General features: G+C 40.8%; 2 long non-coding RNA genes across 2 annotated transcripts in view; one reads left to right on the top strand and one right to left on the bottom strand.

Annotated features, from left to right (window-relative positions):
- Nucleotides 1–19,221, bottom strand: part of LOC128832115 (uncharacterized) — a 60,003-nt gene extending 40,782 nt beyond the window's left edge. The window contains exon 1 of the long non-coding RNA XR_008443902.1: nucleotides 18,965–19,221. This is a non-coding gene — a long non-coding RNA (uncharacterized LOC128832115). The remainder of the gene's footprint in view (nucleotides 1–18,964) is intronic.
- The window catches only part of LOC128832114 (uncharacterized), a 211,923-nt gene that overhangs the window by 19,147 nt on the left and 170,694 nt on the right, over nucleotides 1–22,082 (top strand). The gene's annotated exons all lie outside the window — the stretch shown is intronic.

Below are 22,082 nucleotides of genomic sequence, written 5' to 3'. Positions count from 1 at the left end.
CAAGCATCATCAGCATGGAAGCATGTCCTCTGGAATGGTGGTCGAAGCATGAAGGGGCATATGAATATTTAGCATAGCCGGCATGTAAATTCCTTGCAACACCGGCTATAAAAGTGCCACGCGAATGCCTGTTCTCGCTTTCAGGTGACGTTGTAAATAAGAAGCAGGCAGCAGTATCTCCTGTAAATGTAAACAAATTGTTTATCTTAGCAATTGGCTGAACAAGAAGTAGGACTGAGTGGAGTTGTAGGCTCTAAAGTTTTACATTATTTTGTTTTGAGTGCAGTAATGTAACAAAAAAAATCTAGATTTGTAAGTTACACTTTCACGATAAAGAGATTGCACTATAGTACTTGTATGAGGTGAATTGAAAAATACTATTTCTTTTATCATTTTTACAGTGCAAATATTTGTAATAAAAATAATATAAAATGAGCACCGTGCACTTTGTATACTGTGTTGTAATAGAAATCAATATATTTGAAAATGTAGACAAACACAAAATATTTAATACATTTCAACTGGTATTCTATTGTTTAACAGTGCAATTAATCACGATTAATTTTTTTAATCACAGTTAATTTTTTTGAATTAATCGCATGAGTTAACTTTGATTAATTGACAGTCCTAAACTAAAACAGTTTAAAAATTCATATGATTCAAAGATTCATATGTCCCTTCATGCTTCAATCACCAGTGTTTAAAAACACACTGTTGTGGCAAAGAAGCTAGCTGCACATCTGTGCCCATTCTGGTCTCTGAGGGTATGTCTACACTGCAATTAAAAACCTGCAGCTGGCCGGTGCCAGCTGACTTGGGCTCATGGAGCTCAGGCTGTGGGCTTTTAACTGTAGTGTAGACTTCCAGGCTTGGGCTCTAGGACCCTTTGAACATCTATGCTGCAAAAAACCAGCCCCACAGCCTGGGCCTTCCATGAGCCTGACTCAGCGGGTACAGGCCAGCTGTGGGTGTCTGTTTGCTGTGTAGATATACCCTGAGTGCACCCCTCGCCTTAGATGTTAGGTCTCTTGCCCTTACCTTTCTTGGGATGGATTCTCATGATTCTTAGACCAGGAGCAGGCACGCTGCCCCATGTATACCAGCTGCTTATCACCCTGCATGCCTGATTTGGATTTTGGGTGCCTGTATTTCCTCCATTTGGGAACTTGTGACTGGTGATATACAGAGCAACACCTTTCTTAAAATAGTTTTATTTAGCACTTGGAACAAAGCATTCAAGGATTTCAAATCAACAAACATCCTGCATGAAAATTTAGTTTCGTCTAATCTTACCCTTCATTATAAGATAGGTTTTTCTCTTAAGCTGCAAGAAGTGAACAGAACCAATTTACATTCCCTGAGAAAGGAAGGTCCTCCTGGGACCCACTCTTGTCACACCTGACTATGTGCCTTGTTGATCTTCTAGCCCCACTTCCCTTTTCTGTGAGAATCTGTCTTAAGTAGAAGAGAGGCCTTCTTATTCCGGAAGTGAGAGCAACCCTTGTTCTTTTGCCAGCCAGGGCAGGAAATATTTTGGGTGCCTGTCCTCCAGCAGCCAAAAAAACCCCAAACAAACAAACAAAAAAGCCAGCCAATCAGTGGAGTTAAAACCCAAACAATCACCCCTCTACCCCAAATAGGCCAATCAGAGCAGAAGGGGAAAAAAAGAGTAGCGCAGCAATATGGTGGCTCTAGGACAACCTCCCTGCTCACTCACACCTAAAACCAGCCCTGTCCAGAAGAAATCTATGACTATATTGCTCAATTTTGTATTTATTTCAGGGCCCAGGGGTGAAGACTTCTGGTTACAGCTGGGTGGGAAATGGTTTATCCAAGTTGGGAAAATTTTCAAGATTTAAAAAATGTTCCTGTCCCAAATCAGCATGAAAAGTCACTCTCAACAAATTTCTTGAACAGACAGTCCTTCAGTTTGGATCTATTAATATGTTTCTTCTAGATTTTGACCCTTTTAAATTTTTTACTAGAATTAGCTTACATTTTAAAACAATTTTTTTAAATGTCAAAATGGGACATTTAAACAATTTTGAAACTATCTTTGCCAAAAACTTTTTAAACTGAGAAATTAAAACAAAACCTTTCCTTCAAAGTTTTGATTTTGATGAATCAGCATTTTCCAACAAAACGTTTTTTTTTTGTTTTTTTTTTGAGAAAAGATTCCCAACCAACTCTACTCCTGGTGCTTCAGCTTGTTTATTACTGGTCAGGGGGCACATCCAGCAGGGCATGCCTCCATAATCCATGCCCACCTCTTCATCATTGCAGGGGGATTAGTGTCATTGGTTTTTAATAGACTGTAATCCCTGGCCTCCAATGTCCCTGCCTCTCCTGTGGATGAGGGTGTTGAAACTCTCGGAGGAGGTGAGCACCCCTCAGCTCCGGTTGTCAGTCTAACATACACTCTTCAAAATCAAACACATAAATCACATTTTGAATACAGATCAAAATATGCAGCTAACACAGATATTTATGGTCCTATATAGTCTCACACCTTGAGTTAAACCGGGGCAGCTTTGTGCGTAGATAAAGGCATAGTAGGATGTGGGTACCACTGTGATCATATACAAGTTGAGCAACCTCAGGTTCAAGGCATCAGCATAGGCTAGTGCCATTGAAGCAGCAAGATTCCTGATTTCTATTTTTATGGCTCTGCTACTGATCGGCTGGGACACCACATGCCAAGTCACTTCATCTCTCTGTGCCTGGTTCCCCTTCCACCTTTCTTCTGTCTTGTCTAGTTAGAGTGTAAACTCTTCGAAGCAGGGGCTGTCGGACTGTAGTGCATTGGAGCCTGGATCTGAGATAGAGCCCTTAGGTGCTATTGTAATACTACTGCTACTTATTAATTATTGAATTCACCGGTAGAGTAACCACTTCCAGCCACTGGGACCCAGATACTGTGATACATTCCAAATGCTTAGGCTAGATAAAATATTCTTGAATAAGCAGTTATCTAACCGCTCTGGCCATACTCTCTTTGTGCTTGTCAACTATAACACACATAAAGGTGAATGAAAGAAAAGGGAAAAGAAAAAACAGTAACAACAACCAATTTCTGAGCGGTTTATTGCTCATGGCTTGAACTGAGGCCACTAACTCATCACTAACTGACTTCTTAAAGACGTAGAAACCCCTCCCCCCCAATCCTGTATGCACGTAGAACAGTGCACTGGAGTCATCTGCTCAGACTGGCATGGTGAAGAAGGGAAATGGCTATAATTTTTGTCTTGCCTTTCTTTTGCCAGAGATCATGCAGTTCTTAAGACCTTTGGATATTCTTCAGTTTCCATGGGGAAAGTGAATGTCTCTTGTAGTTGAAAAATGGATAAGAAAAGCAAAACAGTGCTCAGGACATAAATTCCAGCTGACAACAATGGGATTTCACACATCTAGCTAATAAGTTGCTGTGCATAAATAACATGCCATGATGAATCACCAAGATTTTATTAACCTACACTGAATTAGCCTTCTCACACAGGAATATTTCACTGCATTATTTTATTGCCTGTTACTGTCACAAAATAAAGAACCGACTACTGAATGATGTAGTAGGTGTGGACGGGATGACTGATCTAGATTACTTTTAAAAGAGATGTCTTCTCCGAGCATTGCAGCAATAAAGCAATTTTGATGTTCATAAAAAGTGATAGCAGTCAGTTGCAAATCTCAGCCGAGGTAGGGCAGGGAAAAGTGACTGACAGATGTAAAGCTGACATAGGGAGCCTGGATTTGTTATTAAATTTTAAACATGTGACTGGAAGACTTTGGAGTTATTAACATCCCATAGGACTTACCATGGTTGTTCAGAAATTCTATTGTAAACCTTAGCTTATATAAATTGATTGTATACATCAATGGAAGTACATATGTGAGTAAAGCTAAGCATTTGCAGGATCAGAGCCTAGGTCCTGAGCCTATAAGTCACTCTGGACAGTCAGATTTCTGAGCCTACATGGAGTACCACTGGAGTCAGTAGTGCTCCTCATAGGCACAGGGGGCCACTAAAGCAGGTACACTTTCAGGATCAGGGCTCTAGTATCCCCGTATAGTGGAGCCACTAGAGTGGTTCACTTTACCATTCTGTAAGTTTTAATAAGTGTGCACATACAAGATGCTGACTTTTGCATCTGGAATTGGAATTTGGAAAGGGCTAAAATAGGAATTAGTTATGTGATGTACTTTGACATCCTTTTTGAAGATGAATACTTTGTCAAATTTTCTGAGATACTGAAGTTTAAATACTAGCTACTGTGCTTAGCATTTTAAAATAGGAACAGAATATGTATTATTATCACCCCAAACCCGATATGTATCTGTGGCAGCCTGTTAGACTGTAATATCTCCAAGGTCTATTGTGTCAACAAATTTGTGTATTAAAAAGTGGTGACCTACAAGTGTAAAAGTGAGACTGCAATAGATCCTCCAAGTCAGGTCAATCTACTGTTTATGTACTATGAACCTAATTCTGACTGTCTTATTCATATTGACTAATTCCTTTTTCCATTAATAGTCCTGTAGAAATCAATGGGACTGTTTAGAGAGTAAGGTATTGCTGGTACTCTGTGTAAGGGCAGGGGACGGAAGGGGGTAGAATTGGGTTCAGAATGAAAAAACATACAACATTAATAGCTGCAATGAACACTGGGTAAACAATTATGAGAGCCAGCTATGATTCTGAACATAATTAGAAAAAAACCTTTCCAACGTCACTTACCTATACCTTCAGAATCCTCCCAAATATATTTAGCCAATACATTAGAATTGTATCTCAATTTTCATCATTCAGGTTACTAATTATCATGTGTTTAGATAAACAGTTTTCTGTAACTTTTGTTGAGGTTTTTAAAATAGTTGCACTAGTAACCATAAGATTCTATCAATGGAAAATCCAAGAATATTTAGACCCAGCTATTCTTACACATCTCTGAAACTGCACATCAGAAAGGGCACATGTGCTTGTTCCTACATAATGACATGCCCAGTGGAAGAGTGGATTTGCTTGTACAATTTCACATGCTAGGTTTTTCAGTGATGTCTCAGAGGTTCTTTTGAAAGCTTGATGCTTACAATTAAGTATATACACTAAAGCATGTAAGCCTGTGCTTAATTTTAAGCCTGTGAGTAGTCCCACGAACTTAAAAATAAATGCAGATTGCTTTATATGGTGAAGAGCTACTCAAACTTTTTGTCTAAACTTTTTTTGATGAAACCTTTTCAACAGATAACTTTCAAATTTTCACCGAAAAAAATTCTAAAGTAATTTTAAGTTTTGAAAATTGGAAACATTTTTTTTTTTCAATGAAAAGCTGAAAAACTTTGGGGGAAAAATAGATTTTCAGTTTTGTAAAATAAAAAAAAATGTGGGGAAAATGAACGGCTCTACACCACGGGTGTTGCAAATTTTTTGTATAAGGTATTTGATGGCAACAAACACTGGGTCATTTTTATTCTCTGAAGAAAATTGATTTTTATCTCAATGTTCTCTTCTATATTAGTACACAAGAGCACTGAGCAGCGGAGTGAGTAATATATGTGTGGTATTTGAGCAAAAACACTCCAGGCAGCCTACCAAGTTCAATCCATGCTCATGAAGAGCAATGGAAGCTGGGAGTTCTAATGGGAGCTAATAACACTCTTAAAATAAACCTCTCAAGTGTATATCTACACAGCAAAAAACAAACAAACAAAAAAAACTCCAACCCCAACTGCAGTGAGTCTCAGAGCTTGGGTCAACTAACTCAGGCTTCCAGGGTTTGTGTTGCGGGGCTAAAAGTAGCAGTGTAGACGTTCAGGCTCAGGCTGGAGCCTGGGATCTGAAATCCTCACCCTTCACTGCGTTTCCGAGTCTAGGCGCCGCCCAATTCCACATGTCTACACTGCTATTATTAGCACCACGGCGTGAGCCTGACTCAGTTGACTCTGGTGCTGAGACTCGCTGACATACAGTGTTTTTCTGCTATGTAGACATATCCTCAAAGTTTTATAGATCTAGATAGGTGATCTAGGAACAGTATTTTCCTAGCAAGTCCATTGCACGGGACAACTAAGGCCCAATCATGCATTACTGAATGGGAGTTTTGCCATTGACTTAAATCAATGGGAGCAGGATTAGGTCATTGGTGAGGAAACCTTTCATTGTGGAGGTAAGTTAGTGTTGATGTTTATAGGACCAGGTATATATTTCCAGACATGCATTTAGTGATGATCTTTAATACAAATAACATGGCTGATAAACTGTGACTGCTGACTTTTTTGAACTTCCGGATACTTTTCACAAAATATTATCTGGGAGCGTGTCAGGCACCTGCAGACAGTTTCACAAACAGATTACTTCATTTAAGCTTTACCGAGGCCTTTCAAGGAAGCAAAAAATCTTTGTAGTGCTGAGGTTAAAATGGTTAATTTAATCATTGACTCAAATCAAAGCAACTGAAAATAGCAATGAATCATTATTGCTCCCCACGTTTTTGTTACATGAGCATCCCAAAGTGTCACTATGTACAATAAATGTTCAGTGCAGCCTAGGAGGATCTCCGTTTTTATTATAGCATTAACTGTTCTGATTCTGCAGTCCTCCCAAATGAAAGCTTATCTTTAACTCTATTGGGAATAGTGCCCACTACTCAGCAGGTCACTTAAGCATGTGCCAGCTTTAAGTGAGTGAGTAGGCTCACTGAATTCAAGCCAATTGTAATGCTTGGGAATCCGGTGGTCAAAGGGCAGTCCTAATCAGTGGTCAGAGTTCATGCTAGTGGTCCAATTGCTAGGAGATCCAATCCTATGGAAATGCTCAGAAAGATGGCTGGCGGCGTCAGATTGGTTCAAGTAGCAGCTAGCAGGCGATGATTTGGTACTCAGACTAGACGAGAAGGGAAGCAGGAAATTTTAATGTCACCAGCCATTCAGGGTCAAGACCGTGTGGCCAATCAGGGAGTGGGTCATGGAACGCTGGAAGCTGGCTTACCCAAGTCTGAATTCCCTGGTAACCAAATGCATTGATATGGCATGACAACCAAGGCTGTTTCATGAAAACCCAGTGGGCCTGGGTTTGAGACCTGCATCCTGACATCACGACAGCTTATCTCAGGGGTGATTCTGGAAGTCTGGGCTTATCTGAGTGTGCCCTGTGGAAGGTGTTGACTTTTTCAGGGGCATGCGCATGGTGAAATGGTTCCTAGGTCCACTCCTTGGGCCCGTATCCTTCCTAATCGATAAGGTATCACAACTTTATTCTATGTATCTGGGAGTCTAGGATCTCATGAATGCAGGAGTGCCGCCAGCTTTTCCGCCGTGGAAGATCCTGCCCCAAAATGCCGCTCCCCCACAGAAGCGGCGGAAGGTCCCGCCGCTGAAATACTGTCACGGTCACCGCCCCCCAAATCGCAGCGCCGTAGGCGACCACCTAGGTGGCCTAATGGGTTACGCCGGCTCTGCATGAATGAGATACTTTTCTTGTCCCTGAATTTCAGCTGGTTAGCGGGAAGGTTGTTTTTGGTTAAGGAAGAGATTGTCAGAGAAGAGTTTGAGGAGAGAAGCATGAAATACAGGATGCACCTCAAGGGATCAGGGAAGTTGAAGCTTGAAGGATACTGGGTTGATTTGTCTGCAAATCTGGTAAGGACCTACATATTGACAGTCTAGTTAGGAGTCAGAGTTGGAGCTATAAGTGAGGGGTTGATGTTGAGGAGGTGGGACAGATGTCTAGAAGTGCTTGCCCAGTGCGGTTTTCTATGTTACCCAGACTTGATCCCCTTATTGAGACTGGCTGAGGGAGTTTCCTGAAGCTGCCTGGTTTGGGGCGGTTGGCCAGGCAAACTGATACCATGTGGCCCATGCTGCCGGAGTAGAAGCACAAATTCTCTCACCACTGATGTTACCATTCAGAAGGATCTAACTGGAGTCATACTGAATGCATCTTCATGGGCTCAGTCTGGGGGGCTTGTAGGTGGAGCATGGGCACAAAATGGGTCCTCTCTCCTCTCGCTAAGTCGAGGATCAGTCTGAATACAAGGATCAATACAGGTGTCAAATCTTGTGGGGAGGCTCCATGTGGGCCAATTTGTCTTTTATCTCATTGTTCAAGCCTGTCCAAAACTGAGGCATCTGGGCCAGCTCATTCCAAGCCATATCTTCTTCCAGGCATTGGAAGCGGCCTGCATATGATGCTGCTGATCCCAGGGCCTGATGGAATCTCTGTAAGGCCATCTCTGCAGTGCAGTCCTATGTGGATAATCAAAAATCATTGCAAAAGCCCTAGGAAGGCAAAAGCCCTAGGAAGGAGTCTCTGCTAGCCAATACAGGAAGATCTTGTTCTAACAGAGGAGATAACCGGTCTAGGGCTTCACCAGTCAGGAGACTAATGACCAGGCCTACCTTAGCCTGGTTAGTTGTGTAGACATGCAGCACGACTTAAATAGGAACCTGCACTGATTTATGAAACCATGAAACTTGCTGCGGGCACAATCATAATGCTCTGATGAAGGTACCATGGACTCGGATACTGTATCTGCATTTGCATCTCTGTAATCTGTTCCTGAAGGATGTGGGTTTTCACCTGAAGCCAGTCCACCTTGGTCCGTATAGCTTGGTTTTCTGCTTGGATGAGTGTAACCTGCTCCTGGGGACTTGATGTTCTGTGCTCCTTTCCTTGGAGCAGGGGCAAAACCAGGAGGAGATCAAAGGATGGTGTAAGCATCCTGTAAGGCTCCGGAATTGGGCAGGTCAAAGGGCAGTCCCAATCATTGGTCACAGTTCATGAAAGGGACACAGACCATGGGAAGTTCTGCTTCAAGGGTTTGACAGACAGCAGTCCCAAGGCTACTGATTGGCTCCTTGCCCTATATAAACCCAAGGGATGTTCCAGGAAATGTTCAGGCAATAGCACAGATCTTCTGTAGCTCACCATTCCTGCTCCTCCTTCTTGAATTTTTGCTTTGATTTCGGCTTGATTTGGCCTTCGCCACCTGACTCAGGCCATGAAACCTGATTCGGACTCTGACCCTTGGTATAAACCCTGGCCTAGACCTGACTACAAAATCCGCAGCTATTCCTGGGCTCAGATTTGCTTCTGCTCTAACCCTTGGCCATGGCTGCCCTTGGGATCCTGACAAATATACATTTCCAAGATATGTTCAGTCTGTGTGTTCAGACTCCTAGTTTTCCTTCTGTCATAGTGGCTTTTTTTAGTTTGGTTTATTATTTCAGCATACATAATTCAGACATTGTGACTTTAAATTGTAAACAAATCAAAGTATAGTATCAGATTGGTACTAGAGATGAATTACTCATCTTTCTTTTATAAAAGAGATCTTAAATTATCACACTGCTTTCCTGTAACTGTTCTGATGGTGTCATTAGTAGAGCTGGGCAGGAACTGGAATTTTGGTTTCATTTGAAAAGTCATTGGAAATTCTGCAATTTTGAAATTTGTTTCCATTCCAAATTTCAAAATTTTCCATGAAGCAAAATTTTTGGGAAAAAAATCATATAAATTGCAATATTTTGGTTTGATTTTGACTTTTTTTTTACAATCCCTAAAATAAATTTAAAACAAGTCATTTTGATATGAAAAACTGAAATGGTCCATTGCAAAATTATCAAAATAGGATGTTTTGACATTATCTAAATACTTTACTTCCAAAATGAAATTTCACTGAAATTGACACTTCCTGCACCAAATTTCACTTTAGATGAAATGCCATTTTCTGATGAAAAATGTTCCACCAGAAAATTTTTCAACCAGTTCTGATTACTACAGATAATGAATTAAAAATGAATGAAAGTGTGTGGTACCAATGAGTCTGACAACTCGTTTTCAATATTAAGATAACTTCTACTGTATAGAAAGAAAAGATTTAGCTTCGTCAAAGTCAAAGAATGGATAATTTAGTCTGATCTTTGCTGAGATATTTAGCTGGAAGTAAAGGCTTACAGACAAAGATTTGTCAGAAGCTTCATTCTTGAAACACATGCATCTTTTTTCCCCCTTTACATAAAATATTCCTACCTTCCCATCATACCTAGGTTATTGACTTTCTGAGGTCAACAGGAGGCAGAAGAGATGAAATAATTATATGATGTAAATAGTAAGCCACAATTCCCATGGACTTGGATGCAATTAAAGTGTTCAAGTGCTTTGCTGAATAGGGATGGAGTTAAACTGTGCTTACATGCTTTTGCTTAATTGGGGCCTGAAAGAGTATGTCTCCACTGCAGCTGGGAGCAATCCTTCCAGCCCAGGTAGGCAGACATATGGTAGCATGCTAAAAATATCAGTGTAAGCATTGTGACACAGGTAGTAGCTAGTTAAGACCCAAGGGAGCAGGCAGGCTTTTACTTGGGCAGCTAGCTCATGCCACTGCCCAGGCTGCCACATCTCTCATGCTCCTTTTAGTGCACTAGAATGAGCAGAGCTAGCACATGTCTATCTCTATGTAGACTGGGTGCCATGCTCCCAGTTGCAGTGGAGACATACCTAAAGGGAATCCTTATAAGAGAAACACAATAGCCTGAGTATTCAAAAGGGAAGATTAAAACTGTTAACAAGAAATTAGAAATGGAGAAACCCAGAATGTGCATGTTACAGATCTTTACAGAAAATAATGCAATGAGATTTTACATTGAAAATCCTAAATTGGTATTTGTGCGTAAAATAACCTGAACTACAGATTATCAGTGTGGAAGGATTAAAAGGGATGCCATAACCCTATTCACATTAAAAAAGGAGCCTATATGTGAGTTTATACGCTCTCTTTAGGCATTAAAATATGACCATTTTGGCATAAATAAGCTAAGAACATCAGAATTGCCATATTAGGTCAGACTAATTGTTCATCTAGCTTCAGAGGAAGTGAACAGAACAGAACAATTTATCAACTGATCCATTCCCTGTCATCCAGTCCTAGCTCCTGGCAGTCAGAAGTTTAGAGACACCCAGAGCATGGTGTTGCATCCCTGACCCTCTTGGCTAATAGCCATTGATGGACCTCTCCTCCATGAAATTATCTAACTCTGTTTTAAACCCAGGATGTTGCCTTCACAACATCCCCTGGCAATGAGTTCCACAGGTTGACTCTGCATTGTGTGAAGAAGTATTCCTTATGTTTGTTTTATCATTCTGCCTATTATTTTCGTTGGATGACCCCTGTCTTATGTGTTACATGAAGTGGTAAATAACATTTCGCTATTCACTTTCACCACACCAGTCATGATTTTATAGACCTTTATCATACCCTCCCTCAGTCATCTCTTTTCCAAGATGAACAGACCCAGTCTTTTTAATCTCTCCTCATATGGAAGCTGTTCCATATCTGCAATCATATTTGTTGCCCTTCTCTGTACCTTTTCCAATTCTAATACATTTTTTGAATGGGGTGACCAGAACTGCATGCAGCATTCAAGGTATGGGTGTGTCATGGGCTTATATAGTGGCATTGTGATATTTACGGTCTCATTATCTGTTCCTTGCCTAAGGGTTCCTAACATTCTGTTATATTTTTTTTTACTGCTGCTGCACAGTGAGTGGATGTTTTCAGAGAACTATCCACAATGACTCCAAAATCTCTCTCTTGAGTAGTAACAGCTAATTTAGACCCCATCATTTTGTATGTATAGTTGGGATTATGTTTGCCAATGTGCATTACTTTGCATTTATCAAGGTTGAATTTCATCTGTCATTTTATTGCCCAGTCATGAGGTTTTGTGAGATACTATATAACTCTGTGCAGTCTACTGTGGACATAAATATCTTGAGTAATTTTATAGTGTCTGCAGACTTTGCCTCTTCACTGTTTTCCTCTCTTTTCCCAGATCATTTATGAATATGTTAAACAGCACTGGTCCCAGTACAGATCCTTGAGGGACATTGCTATTTAAATTGCCTAGGGAGGTTGTGGAATCTCCATCATTGGGGATTTTTAAGAGCAGGTTGGAAAAACACCTGTCAGGGATGGTCTAGATAATACTTAGTCCTGCCTTGAGTGCAGGGGACTGGACTAGATGACCTCTCAAGGTCCCTTCCAGTTCTATGATTCTATGATTTATCTCTCTCCACTGTGAAAACTCATCATTTATTCCTACTTTTTTCCTATCTTTTAACCAGTTACTGATCCACGAGAGGACCTTCCCTTTATTCCATGACTCCTTACTTTGCTTAAGAGCTTTTGGGAAGGGATCTTGTGAAAGGCTTTAGAAAGTCTAGGTATATTATATCCACTGGATCACCCTTATCCACATGCTTGTTGATACCCTCAGAGAATTTTAATAGATTGGTGAGGCATGATTTCCCTTTACAAAAGCCATGTTGACTCTTCCCTAATGTATTGTGTTCATCTATGTATATAATAATTCTGTTCTTTTCTATAGTATCAACCAGTTTGCCAGGTACTGAAGTTAGGCTTACCAGCCTGTAATTGTCAGGATTGCCTCTGGAGCTTTTTTTGGAAAATCAATATCACATTAGGTGTCCACCAGTCATCAGGTACTGATGCTGATTTAAGTGATAGGTTACATGCCACAGTTAGTAGTTCTGCAATTTCATAAGTAAAGTAATAAAGGGGTGCATGATAACATGCCACAGATATTTGAAATGTATGAAGAAGGTGGGAAAGCAGAGCTTAAAATGATTTCAAGGAGGTGTTGGGTATGTCATTGCCTGATAATGGGGTTGCATGAGTTTGCAACAGATTGTTAGGGCTCAGACAATTTGTTTAAATACATTTATGTCCCAGTGCCAAAGAACTACGTCCCTGTTATGTATTTATTTTTGTCTGGTCTTTGAACCAGTCCAACGTAATTCACTTTCGACTTTGAGAGAAAGCGATTATTTAGGGTGATAAAAGGGTTATAACTAGAAGTACTTGTAATGAAATGAAATTAAGCAATGGGAAACTTGTCTTGAATATCAGAGAGTTTCCTTCAAATGAAGTCTGGTAAGGTACAGAATAGGCCCCAGAGAAATGAGAAAGCCCCATCACATGAGAGATTTGTTCTAGCCTGTGGGGAGTATTACTAATTTTATTTGTGTTACAGTGGGGGAAAAATGCAAATCTAGGTAATTCATATGATTACTATTTGAACTGGTATTTTAGTTAATTTTCACTGATAAAGGACTAGATTTGATTTTTATTATTGCTGACAAAATCAGCAATTTAATAAAGCAGCAGCCTTTAGAGATGTGAGCAATCAGTCACTGCATGGCTCATGGCAATGCATTGGGTTCTCTAAATGCTTCCCAGTTCAGTTACAGTAAATGAGTTGAAAAGGGAAAAAAATTGAAGTCTGAAGAGCTATTTAACTATGAATAAAAATGTAGCGTTTAGAGAATAAAATATTAGTTTCAGAGTAAGCAGAGAATGGAGATGAACTTCCTCAAATGAAAAATGATGTTCATTTCTCTGACACTTACAGAACTAAGAATGGGGTGAGTGAGCTGGCCTTAGCATTTCTTGATGAGTCTGTGAAACGAATTTTGCTGCCCCTTCCCACCCATCCAGTCTATTTGGGATTTGGGGGAAGATTAGCAAGATCATTTTCAAACATTCTTCTTCTGTAACTGATTCTTTTTACACATGTCTATGTGTTTAGGTCCCTCTCAGCTTCCTGCTGCAAAGGTGGAACTCAGCTGCTTGCAATTTTTTTTAAACCCTTGCAAAATGTAAGCAAGAAACATGAGTCTGTGTGAGCTCTCCAGCAGGGTAAGTCTGGAACCAGACTGAAAAATATGAGGACAGGATCAGGCAGTTCTTCCATACCGTTAAATCTCTCCTCTCTTGGCCTCTGGTCTCATGACTCACATTTTCTGAGAAGTGCTAATGGGCTGTACACAGGTCTCAGATCCCCTGTGTCAGCACAGGAACAGCTTTTGGACACTTAAAGTGCTGCAGTGGCACAGCTGCACTGCTGTACCGCTTTGTGAAGACACTACCTATGCCCACGGGAGAGCTTCTGCGGTTGGCATAGGCATTCACCTCCCCAAGACGTGGTAGCTGTGTTGGTGGTAGAAGCCCTTCTGTCGACATAGCGCTGTCTACACTGGGGGTACAGTCGGTATAAATGCCTCTATAAAATCCATACACCTGAGTGACATAATTATACCAACATAAGTTTGCAGTGCAAACAAGGACTATGTCTCTCAGAGGACAAGCTCTGGTTGAGCCCTCCATTGCCCTGAGTGCTCCTTGTGTGACTCACTCAAAATTCAGAGTTGCTTCCCCTAAGCATTTTACTTCCCTTCCTACGATAGGAAAACTCTTTGGCTTTTGACCAGGCTACTTCTTGAAATGGTGGGCTCCTGTTACTATGGGAATTGGAGTCAAACTCTGAGCTCCAATCAGAAGCCTTTGGGGAAGTTTTCCCTGGCGTTACCACAGTTGCAAGTGGGCACTGTATTTACAGAGGCCCCTCCGTCTCTACAGGGAAAGATGGTCAGGTCTCACAAGTAAATCTAAACTTCTGGGATGGTGGGAGGGAGAGTCTTTATTTTGAAAGAAATAGGAGATTCTCTTTTACATTTCTAGTGCCCGTAATCTAGGAGGCACAATTTTTGCATCGCCCATCCACAAGAAATTGATTGGATGCAGAGGCTTGAAATGGTTTTATGCCAATATAGCACCCCAAGTACATATACAGTAACAGATAATGTAAACAAAAATACTACTACGTGCCAATGGGATGTGACATTGGCAGTCCAAATAGTGCAAATAAGCCAGCTTGTGATCAGCTGCCTTTGGGAGTCCTCCTATACTGTAGTGATGTTACATATTTACATAGCAAAGAAAAGAGTTTAGAGGTCAGGCATCCTGAGAAGAAAGATCACAGACATTGGCCCATAGGGGTTGTTATCTGGACTCTGACTTTTGACTGAATTCATGTTATTTCAGAAACATTAGTCTGGTTTAATAATAGTAGGTTTTTCATGTCTGTTCTGATTATTTCATTTAGTTACTAGTTTAATGGGGTTTGTAATTATTCTTTTTTTTTTCTACCTCAGGGCTGTGTTATCTTTACAAGTCTGTTCACATTTAAACCATTATAGATAGTATTTGCACATTAACCAATTCATTTTGAAGGACCCCAGAGAGCTGAGTAAATCGGTTGTCTTCCACACAGCAATTCACAGACTACCCTGCTGTAGAATACTAGAGTTACACATCAATGTTCCAAGGCAGATCAATTTGCCATAACGATAGTGTAGCATTTGTTACAAACCTAAAACCATAGCTGCTATACCAACTACTAAAACACTCTGTTAATCAATAAACACACTCCTTCCAATCTGCTAGCCTTCTTTTAGGCTAACTTCATTTCTGACTGGCATTAAGATTGTAGTCTAAGTCTAACAGTCTTACAAGTCTTCCTAAGCCATTTTATAATTCATGCATAGCATGTAAGAGTTTGTCCTTTTATTCTTATATATAGGTCATGTATTTATTTATAGTACGGTGGAGACTGGAGACCCCAGCTAAGATCAGGGCCTTATGGTGCTAGGCACTGTACAAACATAAAAGGAAACACTCCAGCAGTCTGGAGAGACAAGAAAGACAAAGGGTGGGAGGAGAAAGCAGTGACTTATCTAAGGTCACACAGAAAGTCAGTGGAATCGAATCCAAGTTTCTTCAGTTCTAGGCTAGTGCCCCATCTGCTGGCCCACACTACCTCTTCAAGAAAGCTTAGTGGACCTGAGTAGATACTATTCAGATACCTAACTTTCCCCATTAACCATTTGTGGCTTCCTCAAGCTGCCCCCACAGTTATCACTCCACACACAGCAGGTGTCAACCTTCCCTTTCTCCTCCCACCCCTGGATCTGATTTGTTAATTTCTTTTTCCTTCCCCCACCCCAATTCAGTACATGGCTCTTGTTGAACTTGCTGTTAATAAAAATCTCCAATTCTATTGAAGAAATGTGGGGGCATATACACTCTGCCAGATCTTGAATTTGTAAAAGCAAATATCGCATGAAATTGAGCTATATAAAATGTAGATGACATTTTAGCAGTATTAAAATATGATTTTGTAAAAAAATGATCATAAGATATGCTATTCTAGTAAAGATATTCAGGCCTTTCCCTAGTGCGGATATAATTTACAATAAGTTCTTCGCTTTGACTAGTTTGTTTCTAATCGTCAGTGGCATTAAAAAGCAGAATTATCTTTGTGATAAAATTGATCCTTTAATAATACACACATCCACACTGACTGAAAGCTTAGCCTTGGTTTAATCTCAAATTCAGCGGCAGACGGTTTTTTTGTGATAGTACTAACAACTGAAATAATAATCCTTATAAAACAGAGACAGGAAGTTGGAGCAGGACAGTGATATTCTTATGATGAAGTTAGCAGAAATGTTATCAAAGAATACCCAAGAGAAAGTGGATGTCTCTTCAGTTTTGTTGAATCTGGCATCTAAGAAATTCTTGACTCCTTCTTTCCATCCATCTTCGGTTTTTAGTAAGGGGCCTATCAAGATCAATATGTAAGTGCTGTACAACACTAACAGCTAGCAAGCAATGTCAGGATGGTTTTGTGAGTAAGGCACTGGCTAGGATTCAGACTATTTGGTTTCCATTTCCAGCTTCTCCACTGACTTCCTGTGGGATCTTGGACAAGTCAATCTCTTCGTACCTCTGGTCCCCATCTGTAAAATGTGGATAATAATACTTCCTTTCTCCCACCAGTTGTCCATTTTGTCTATTTAGAGAGTAAGCTAAATAATGGGACATGGATTATTTCTTACTATGTATTTGTACAGTGGCTAGCACAATGGGGCCTGGTCTCAAATATACTAGTAAAATAATAATGGAGTATACTTTAAATAGCAACGATGAATTTCCTAATTGCTATTTTACCAGAATATGAATGTATTAGCACATTGTAAATGCTTCAGAATGGTTGAGGTGTGGTTAGAAATTTTTGGAATGACTTAAAGCAAGAGACTCCATCATTTAAGTGCAGAACAAGTGATATGATAGGGACACTACTTCCACCAAGAATATGCTTATATGCATTTGATTACCTGTATTCATATGAATAAACATAAGAACATAAGAACTTATGTATATGATAGGGATACGACTTCCACCAAGAATATGCTAATATGCATTTGAATACCAGTATTCATCTGAATAAAGCTCTTTCCTAAACATCTGAGTGAACAAAAACTGGTTGCCTACATTTTCACAGCATAGCTGACAAACAAGGATGTAAATGTGGCTGTACTAAGTGGTGAGTTGGATTTATCAAATAGGCTTTAGAATAGATTTTTTCACTGTTCACCCCACTCTATCCCAAGAAATGTGCAGCTTCGCGGAGATCTTGCTGGGATTCTTTAACCACCCCTCTAAAGTTATGAGATCTATGATTGTCATTTGCTGAGGCAGCCTTTGCAACAGGAGCAGGCATGTTTCCCCATCTGTGTGTCTTCAGTGAGTGTGGGGAAGATACGTTCTGCCCCATGTTGTGGATTTGAGGGAATAAATAGTCTTTGTCTGGAAGGCTCCAAGAGCTATACAATAGCCACCCAGAACCCTCTGAAAATTCCAGAATTCATGAGGGAACTCAGTGCGGAGGGAACAGGCCACCAGCCCCAACAAGCTACCAGTAGGGTGGGGTTTCTTTTATGGATGGGGACACAGGGAACCTCAGCAGGTTGTGGTAAGATATAACAGTAGAGCAGTTCCCCAGGAGAAACTGGACATGATAGTTTCCTTCAAGTTTCAGGATAAAAGAGCAGGGGGTAATGTGTTGCTGACCCTTCTGAATGGACTCTGTAAGGTCCAGTTCATGCAACCCATAAAATCTATTATTGATAGTAGATGTCTGAATTAACTTAATGTATCTTTGAAATCCATTGTCGTGTATTGCTTGATGTATTTTCAGGGAGTGGAAGCAACTGCCTTCTGTGTCTTTCTTCCCAATCCATATCTGCAGTAATACAAAAGGCACTGACTCTTTCCAGGCAGCTACTTTAGCATATCATGAAGGCAGCACTTCAAGCAGAAGGCAGCACATAGTTGAGAGGGAAATAATTTCTATACACTTAACGGTCTGTGGAAACAATTCATGCACCACAAGTATTACTAGTTCACCTTCTGAAATTTCCCATTTGACAAAACAAGAGGTACTCACCATAGTAACTAGTTCTTTAATCAGATTGCTAGTTTGAAGAAGGATGTGTGTGCGTTGTGTACCCATCACTGCCTGAGTCACAGATGCAGTCACAGGACAAAAAAGTGGCGGTGAGTATGGTAATTAGCCATAAATCCAGTGTCTCTATTCAGTCCGTGATTTTTAGTATCTAGCAAAGTTGCAAATTTAAGCTCCCAGGCTCGTCTTTTGAAGGTGTGCGGGTTTCCTTTGAGGATGAGAATTGAGGTGTCAGATATGGAGTGATTGTTTTGTGAAGTGTTTGCCAATGGATGATATGGCCTTTTTCTGTGTGAGTTCATTTGAGAGCATAGTGATTGTCTGGTTTCACCCACATAGTTGTTATGGGGGCATTTAGTGCACTAGACGAGGAACACTGCATGTTGTGATAGGCACGCGTAGGACAAATGGATTTTGAAAGGTGCATTGTGGGGGGTGTTGAGCATCGTAGCAGTGGAGATATCTCATACATTTTTGAAACACGACTGGGTGTTTACAGGCCACTTCATCTTGGGTGGGCCCTTAGAATATATGCTAACTGCTTCTGTTAATCAATCTGTTCCACCTTGTATTTAACTGTCACCCTGAGTTCCTTTCCCAGACCTGAAGAGCTCTGTGTAGCTTGAAACCTTGTCTCTCTCTGAGCAAGAGACATTGGTCCAATAAATGATATTGCTTCACCCACCTTGTCTCACTAATATCCCGGGACCAGCTCAGCTACACCACCACTGCAAACAATCCTTTTTATTGGCAATTTATTTAAAAATGGCTAAGAACAGAACATGAATGTGCTGTACCATACCTGATTCAAAGGGGTTGTTCAAGAAGAACCGACAAATCAGAGGCTGTTCTTTTGCTGGGGGAGTGATTCACTGTTGCCTCTTTACTCACGAAGTGGTTGTACTAGCTTCTCCTCTGCAGACACAGGGCTGGCTTTCTCACACATCTATCAAGACAGACAGCTCTGCCTTTCAGTTTGCACAATCAGCCCAAACTCCCTAATGTTGTAACATGAACATAAGTAAGACCTCATGTAAATTCTATTAAAATCCAATCATGGAAAATAAACTGCAGATGTCTGCTCTTCACCATGGTGTCAGGAGGTGTTTTTCCCTTGGTCTGCACAAAACTGCTTATGTAGCTTGAATAAATTCCAGGCCAACATTTCAGAATTTGATCTGCTAAATAACCATGTGAACAACAGCACTGAACAGATACACGAGAAGGTGAAGGTATTACAGGATATGCATTAGCTGGCTCCTGTTTCTTATTCAAAAGTTGCTGATGAGTGATCTTTTAAATTCTGATTAGAAGGAAACGTTTTCATTCACTTAAGGAGAAGACGGTGACCTTTATGTTTCAAAAACGTATGAGACAGCATTTAGAGGAGAGCGAATCTCCTGGGTAAAAACAACAACAATTATAATAATGAATGACTCTGGAAAAATAAATATAAAAATAAATAATAATAAGACATAACTTAAAAAAGCAAATGAATTTCTCACCTTTCTACTTGTAGTCGTAAAACTCCTTGAATTGTATTATTAGGTCAAATTTATCCCTAGTGTTACTCCATTGAACTCAGCATACTTACACTTGGGATAAATTAGGTCCAGTACTTTTCTTTTTAAAATATCTGCCTTCCCCTACCAGAATGTTTAGGGCACAATTCACAGTGTTAAAAGACAGTCATAACAATAAAGAATTCACAGAGCAGCATTCCATTGTTGGATAAGAGCTGCTGCAGCCCTCTGGCATTGGGGTTGGGCTATGGATCTGCTCTCTGTCAACTCTTTCAGATGTTGTTACTCCTTTTGGCCTTAGCAGCTAGTGAATTTAAATAATTTGTGGGGGTTTGGGGGTTGTTTCCATTAAGGGGAGAAATTGATGATAGTTGGGTATTTCTTTGATGCCGTCCTGTTTATTAAAGAGAAGGTACACATTCTTTTTGTTTCCCTGAATAGAGTAGGAATCAAACAGGAGACAGTTTCCTTGCTCAATAGTGCAAGCCTCTTTTCCTAGCCTGCACTCTACCCCAAAAGCTCTCTCTTAGCTTTTCTCTCGGGGTCATGCATTTCTGGCTGTCCTTGGATTTTGGATGCCTTGATTGTGGTGCTTCTGGCTGTGCACACACACATGAGCAGCTCCAACAAATCAATACCCAGCCCTTTGCATTTGCATTCAGTCCTCAGCAAAACCCCTCTGCCCACATAACTCATCTCCTGACCTGTCTATGTATGCATCCGAAGAAGTGGGCTGTAGTCCACGAAAGCTTATGCTCTAATAAATTTGTTAGTCTCTAAGGTGCCACAAGTACTCCTGTTCTTTTTGTATGTGGCCTGTTTTTCGGGTGGTGGATCTCATTTTTTCAGCTATTTTACTCTTAAAGGAGCTTACTTGATTCTTCCATCTATATCAATGAAGGGTGGCAGGTGTGTCCACCAGTTTCAGCAAGGTTTCACCCAAGCTCCAGCTCAGCAACATGTGTTCAAATGTTAATTAATTGAAACTGGAAGTTCTACTGTCAGCAACGTTCTAAGTGGCCATGAGCATATCTCCTGGGAGTAGTAACCTTTTAATTTATCTTTCTTATACCAGGCATGATGTTGGCAGAGCATTTCTCATTTAGGTGGCCAAACTGGTTCTGGGTGCCAGAGCTTGGAGGAGTGTAGAAACTGTCCCTTTGTGTGTGGATGGGGAGTAAAAGTCCCTAAAGGGCATGGGGAAGAATAGGAAGTATGTGTGGCCATGGCCACCACATGCGTTAGCCTGCAGAGCTTGTCTAGTGCACTGGAGGAGAAGGCTGCTCTATGCAAAAGGATGGGGCAATGTGCATGCTCCCTTTGTATACTCTGAGTTCTTTCTGGGGAGGTGCACCTCCATACTCCTCCCAGCATGGGCTAGTGCTTAAATGTCTCTGAGTAGATCTACAATGAAATCAGAGGTATGACTGCAGCATGTGTATCCAAGCTAGCTTTGATCCAGCTAGCTCAAGTAACAATAGCAGAGAAGCCATGGCAGCACGGGTGGGTGCACAGGCTGTACAAGCCCACCTAGGACTAGGGTGACCAGATGTCCTGATTTTATAAGGACAGTCCCGATTTTTGGGTCTTTTTCTTATACAGGCTCCTATTACCTGCCACCCCCTGTCCCGATTTTTCACACTCGCTGTCTGGTCACCCTACCTAGGACCCTGGATACATACTAGAGCAGCTCGCCTGTGCTGCCAGCCATGCTGCTGAGGCTTCACTGCTCGTGTTAGTCAAGCTAGCAAGATCAAAGCTAGTTCGGGTATGTCTACATGTGCTGCAGTCACATCTCTGATTGCAGTGTAGAAATGCCCTCAGTTTTGGAGCATCTGAAGATGCTTGTCCAAACCGGACTTCCAAACCCTGTTAAGCTCCTTCATTGTTGCCTCTGTGTCTTAATTAGAAGTTTGAGACCAAGTCCTGAAGTCCTTACACAGGCAAAACTGTGACTCATGGATGACTCGGAGTAAGGTGACATAATATTCTCTTGGATAATGAGACCATGCAGCATAATCTCTGAAAAGAATGTGCTGAGTTTAGCATGTCCTTCATCAGCTCTTTAAAAGAGAGAAAAACAGAGAAGGCTATTCCCACATCACTGGCAGCTGAACTCATGGTGTGGGCCTGTCCCAAAAATAATCAATGTTAAGAGTCTAAATTATTTGTTTTGGGTAGCTACGGCACACTTCTTATTCCCTGTCTGTTCTACTCTATTTATTTATGTACATGATAACCAGACATCAGACAGAAATAGGCACAAAGTTGGTATTTGCTCAGATCAGTGAAATGAGTGAACAGGCTGGTGGCTGCATCTTTTCATACCCCATGAGAACTATTGATTTCTGCTCTCTGGTCTGTTGGAGTAACTACAGTAGGAAGCTATGGGTTATG

Source organism: Malaclemys terrapin, chromosome 2 (genome assembly GCF_027887155.1).
Source record: "Malaclemys terrapin pileata isolate rMalTer1 chromosome 2, rMalTer1.hap1, whole genome shotgun sequence".
Taxonomy (NCBI): Eukaryota; Metazoa; Chordata; order Testudines; family Emydidae; genus Malaclemys; species Malaclemys terrapin.
The sequence above is the reverse complement of the archived record's forward strand: the minus strand, read 5'-3'. Positions and strand labels throughout refer to the sequence as shown.